This window comes from Rhyacophila brunnea, unplaced genomic scaffold, assembly GCF_057557595.1.
Source record: "Rhyacophila brunnea isolate RB1 unplaced genomic scaffold, BYU_Rbru_1.0 scaffold_15, whole genome shotgun sequence".
NCBI classification, from domain to species: domain Eukaryota; kingdom Metazoa; phylum Arthropoda; class Insecta; order Trichoptera; family Rhyacophilidae; genus Rhyacophila; species Rhyacophila brunnea.
The window spans coordinates 19,269,741-19,276,155 of NW_028232806.1; the positions used below are offsets into that span (position 1 = coordinate 19,269,741).

Sequence of the window (6,415 nt, forward strand, 5' to 3'; positions counted from 1 at the left end):
TTCTGCAAAAATCTAGAGATAAATAGCCACGTGATCAGATATACATGCCGATTATTCAAGCCAGTGTTGCTAGCTGAATAACATTTTAAAAAATCAGTAGATTTTAGAAAAAAAAAACAAAATACAGAACTATTGCATACGATAGTCGAATATGCGTGGCTCATATTTCATCGGTTCGCCATCCCTGAGTCCTATTTTTTATCATATTTTCATTATAAAGTTTTAAGACACATAGTTATTTTATAAATTAACTTACATAAGTAATATGAAAACTATTCAACGAAATGTATTTAATAGCATGTTTTTTTATTAAAATTATTAATTAATATATGCCACCAGTAGCAATACAGTAGCTTAACACACCAATATAAAAAATGTATCAATTTTGAAATATCTTATTTGAAAAAAATAAATAAAAAGCAATCATTAGGTGATAAAAACTATTTTAAAACATTTATTAACAAAAATAATATATACGATAATACTCGTATTTTTATAGTTGTAAATATGCACCTAGGTACCTAACAAAGGGCAATTTTCATTGATAATAATCTTTTTGAATGTGAAAACTACCCAAAAAGAGTTTTTTTTGGTTATTGTAAAATATTTTTTACATTTATCAAAACCAGAGGTTCCAAAAAATCTCACAAGACAAAGTACACAGCATAATATGATATTGATTCGACAGTTAGAGCATATTTATAATCGTATAAATTTAATAATAGAATTATTTCACTATCAAAGGGGTAATTGGTTTAGGGAGTGCGTATCTCTACACGTGATAATAATTTCCTTTGTCTCCATAATTTAGGCATGTTAGACTTAACTTCACCGAGAAATCACATTTTCCCATTACGCTATAATTTAATTTCGGCATATTAAAGGAATATGTATAATATAGTAATACATACCTATTGAATAATTTTCCACAGCAAATAGTTTTGAGGGAATTTTGTCAATACCAAAGACGCCTAAGAAATTTTTCTCTATATAAACCTTCTTCTTCTTATATGGTGCCGTCTTCTATCGTAGCTAGGCGACCAAATCATAATGCATCTCTCTATTATCGGGGTAGTCATATCACATCATCAGCGCCATTGATATTGAGCGACTCACAGAGGTTGCGAGGCAAAGAAAATCTCCTTAATCCATTGACTCAGATTACGCAATCACTTCTCGGTCACTAGTTCTTCGCTGCCACGTACATCCACCGAACTTTATAAATTCGTCTATCCAGTGGGTTTTAGGGCGCCCTGTGGTCGTTGCCCATAGCGAAAAAAGCGATATAGCCCAGAACCTCTAAATCGGTAAGGGCCCAGGGGCCAGAAAAACAAATTGACAAAATCCATGACAACAAATTGAGGTAAAGGAGGAAGGCACCGCACTTAGAGCAGCATGCACAATCTAAGGCATAACGTCCACTAAAGCGGACTTGCGGGGCGCTCGCGCATATTCTATGTGAATCATCGAAAATACAACGTAATCAAATACGCCAGCGCACACTGGATTTGACGACGCATTGTGCCCGCGTGCCCCATGATTCATCGTTTTTTGGCTTCTCAGCGATACGAATTAACGAAAATAAAACGTAGTCCATTCATTGAACACGGCAAGCAAAATCACGCTCCTTGAAGCGTCGTCGATAGACGGGCGAGAAGCCATTATTTAATAACAGTGAACCCATTGTTTAGTTTGCTGCGTGTCCAATATTTCGCTGGTAGAATGATGTCATCGTGAATATTAATTACAAGCCCCGAGAAATAATATAATATTTTTATTGATTTGTTATGAGAGACGCTGAAATAATAATTATTTTGTGCTTCTTGGGCCCCTTATTACATAGGTGAAGGGTAATGCGCGGGTGGGAGGGGGCCTACTCAGTAGTGAGCGCACCGAGCGCTTTTTTGGTGGGCTTTATGCCTAAGATTTCGTTCCTAAGGATAAGTCGCCGAAAAGCATGACGTAACTATAGACAATCCTGAGTATAGAGTTAAGGAATCCTTAACCATAGACTACTTTTGTTATTAACACGCCCCTTTCTGTATTACCATTTGCCACTGACAGCTGCTGTCAAAATAAATTCGCATGTCTATAACACAGTCCATACACTCAAATTCATTTAACAATGTATCTCAATATGGATATTGATAGTGTTAATTCGTTTGGCATGTACTGGCAGAGTATTATTTTACTTTTATACGCCAACCCACAGAAATACGAAATGCCAGGTGAAGAATGACACTTGACGCTAGTGTTACCATGTTAAAAAAATATCTTGCGGTGCCTGTGGAATCACGTATAATGACTTATAACGGAAACATAAGAGTATTATAATTAAATATTAATATGTATTTATAGTTATTGCATTTATAAAATGCAGTTGTCATATTTTTGTCATCGTTTAACAATTATAAAATAATTTACCTAATTTACCTAAAGAGAATTTTTAAATATGGTATTATTTTCAATAGAAATGATCTTAACTAAGGACAATGTTTCTGCATAGTGTTTTCTGCTAAGGAAATTTTAGTTATGACAAATGTTTCTGCATTCCGCTCTTAGCTCGTATGTTAGGTATTTTTCTGTATCACCGCATATACGGTCTAAATTGATAGAAGATATATAATAAAATACCAAGCTGTACAAAATGTATATGCTGTGAGCACACATGACAGAAGTGAAACGTGTTGTGTTATTTTTATTGATTTTTTTTATTCAATTTATATTTCTTCGCTTTCCTGACCACTTTGATCCATTCATTGACTTGAGAATATTGGTATCACGAATATACAATTTTACATATTCATCTAAGGCTTGGCCATAGTCTAATGTTTATTTTGACAATGCCTCCCCCTCTCCTCAATTTCTATGGGCACGTATACGTTCATTTAGAATGAGATGCTTGACGGTTGGACCCCCATCGCTCATGTCAGTCAATTTGCATTGTGTTTCATTCATTATTATAAAAATTAACTCATTCAATTAACTATTCATAAATTAAACCAATCAACGCAACTTTACGTATTCTTAAATATTTTTCATTTATTATTTACCAAATCGATACATTCATTGATTTATTAACTCATTTTACTATCAATTATTAATTGAATGAATTATTATTCGATTTATATCCGTTCAATAATTCATTATTATTAATTCGTTCATGTAATCAATTTACTTTAACAAATTAACCTATTTTGACTGTAACATTTTCATTATCAATTAACGCAACTATATTATCCATTGTACGTATTTCTATTTTTCATTCATATAACCATTTGATAATTAATTCATTCATATTATCAATTTTTGAATTTCATTACAATCAACGCAAGTATATCCATTAAATCCATTAATAAATATTTTTCATTTATCAAAAGATAAAAGCACTCATACAGACTAATAAAGATGTGAGGTTGAATCTTACTCCATCTAATTTTTCTTCTAGGAGTTTTTACAAAAGGTAAATATATTTTCTGAAGTGTTTTAAAATTATATACATAATTTTAAATATCTAGCTAGGTACCTACTACAATATGGTAGCTGTATTAGTGTTAGTTAAGTTAGTTATGTTAAGGAACGCGACGACTTGAAATATTTGTTTTTGTTTTTGACATTCAAATATACCTATAAATAAATATTTAGAATTAAAATTGGCAGATAAATTATTTTTTTATGTTTATGTAGGTACTTACTTATTTTTTCTAGTACATTACCACATGCCCTAAAAGGTTTATAGACATTAAAAAGTACCTGCAAGGCAAAAAGCCATTTTCTACATTGTCACAAAATAAAAACTATTTATGCAATATTTTTGACCAACATTGATGATATCAATAGAGTCTGAAATGTTAAAAATAGTAGATTTTGTTGAAAATATAATCAATTTCTTGAAGGTAAGGTGAGTAACATGAAAAAAATTAACGATATTACGAAAATTACGTTTTAATATATCAAGTTTTTCAGGGCCCTTTATATAAGATAGTTCAGTGTTTATAGATAATTCAGTGTCCTTTGAGAACCATGGTGTGTAGGTACATATTGCGAATATAAACCCTTAAACGAAATGTTTATTTTTTATAAATTGATGATATTGTTATATTAATAACTACTTTACTTTTACTGGAACCGACGTCTAATACAAATATAGTTATTATGCTTGCGAAAGGACAGCAGAGCCCATTGATTGTAGATTCATAGGTGGCTAAATATCTACACCGGGCCGTCGTTATTTAGAACTAGCCGAATTAGACCGACTTCGCATGAGGTCGTTTCGGTGATCGAAATATATTTATTTTAACTTAACACAACTATGATAGAGTGGGTAGTTAATTAGATTTTTCAATGTCAAGATAATTGTAGACAATATAATGACAGATGCCAGAACTACCTACTTATATCTTGATATGTGGTAAAAATTGAAATGTACAAACATACAAATAAAAACGTATTTTGTATTTTATATTATATATGTAGATGACCAAATACACAGTATGCCATACGAAACGTCAAAAAATCAACTTACAGATCTTAATGATAATATTATTATGCCTGACAATGTTTACCTATTTATAATATTGTATAACAGTTATTTATTAATGTTTTAAAATTGATAAGAAATAAATAAAAAGTTTATTGTGAGTATACTAATTGCTTACGTGATACAAACATACGTCATCGCTAGAGACGCATTGAAGTTATTAATACTTCGACTAAATTATAAATAAGTAGGTACGTATTCAATTTACATTTTCAGTTTTCGTGAAATTTTCTTAAGTGCCGATTTGTAAGTTATTTCGGACAACTGCTCTCATCTCCCGTATGGTCTAGTGGCTAGGATACCTGGCTTTCACCCAGGAGGCTCGGGTTCGATTCCCGGTACGGGAATAATTTTTTTAATTGAAAAATGTTGTTCTTTGACTCTAATATAATGAGTTGTTCATAATTAACCATATATTTTAATCTATCTATAATATTATATTTTAAAATTTCGTTTTGTAAATTTATAGACAATAATATACTTAATAATTTTATGTTACTGAAGGTTTGAAGATGTGATTTATGAAATTTACATACTAATTATATATTGTGTACTTACTTATTTTTATATGAATTATTTTTATCCCAAATATTTTAATTAAATTAATAATTATTGCAAATATAATAATAATATAATATTCGTATCTACTTATTTTTGTCAGTACGGTAAGCAGTGACTATTAATTAATCATTTACCTATTTAAAATGACGAATTAATTGCCGAATGCATATTGCTTACTTACAATCTATTTGTAGAGATTGTGTAATTCGATGTAATTAATTAACATTGTGTGGGATTTGCTATCTTCTTTCACACAATTAATTATGGTAGACTTTAAATGTCTAAAAAATATAGTAAGTATCTGAAAAAACTATAAGTAACTCGTATATTTTTTATATTTAATTCTTCAATATTACAGATTTTTTGGTATATTTGGCGTACGATTATAGTACAACATACTATTTCACATAATTGAAATTATAGTATGGTCGTACAATAATAGGTAAGTATATTATAATGTCGCAAAGAGTTATCAAGGTCAGTATTTTTAAAGTTTAGCTGAAATTACTTTTTTATGTAGATATATATCCAATAAAATAATATAACATATCACTGGGACAACACAAATATGCAGACGAATTCTAATTAAGTAACTTGATAATAATTGTTGTAATTTGTTTATTTAAAGTTGAGCAAAATCAAGACGTTTGAAAAGTTTTGGCGAAGTCCGCCTACTCCTCTAACCCTGTGGGAACGACATGTTTTTTTATACTCGTATGTTGCATAATATAATATGCGGGTCGATGCGGTAATATTTAGGCATTTTCCAGGGAAATAATGGGAACTGAAATACCTAACGGGTGTGGAGTAACATGCAACCGATCTCGAGCGTGGAAGAATATGGGATAAACTTAAACACGTGTCAAGAATACGCTCGCCCTTCGTCTGATAACTGACGGTTTATGCACTGACGCTCATTCAATATTGGTGTATTTGAAGGTTGCAACACACACAATTGCACATCTATAATGTGTGGTTCGAGTGTGAGACCTTTCTCAGTGAAGTTGCTAACCCATGAAATCAAACGGGTATGGAGAAAGAAACCAGAGAGGCCAGAGATTAACACTTTGGATGAGGCCTTCACCAGAAGAGGGGTTCTTACAAACCAAGCAAACTAATTACATACCATTGTTCAATTTATATATATTATTTAATAGTATTATCTACAAAAATAAAAAAAATCTTAATATATATATGTATTATACAAAAAATATAAAAAAAATAATAATTAATATTATATAAACTAGAAAAAGGTAGATAATACAACCATAGATAGATGTATATACATAATAGATATATTCATTCATTAGATAT

At 30.6% G+C, this 6,415-nt stretch overlaps 1 non-coding gene across 1 annotated transcript; it reads left to right on the forward strand.

Annotated features, from left to right (window-relative positions):
* Window positions 1-4,815: 4,815 nt before the first annotated feature.
* TRNAE-UUC (transfer RNA glutamic acid (anticodon UUC)) lies at window positions 4,816-4,887 on the forward strand. Its single transcript has one exon. It is a non-coding gene; the product is annotated as a tRNA-Glu (tRNA).
* The last annotated feature ends 1,528 nt before the right edge of the window (window positions 4,888-6,415 follow it).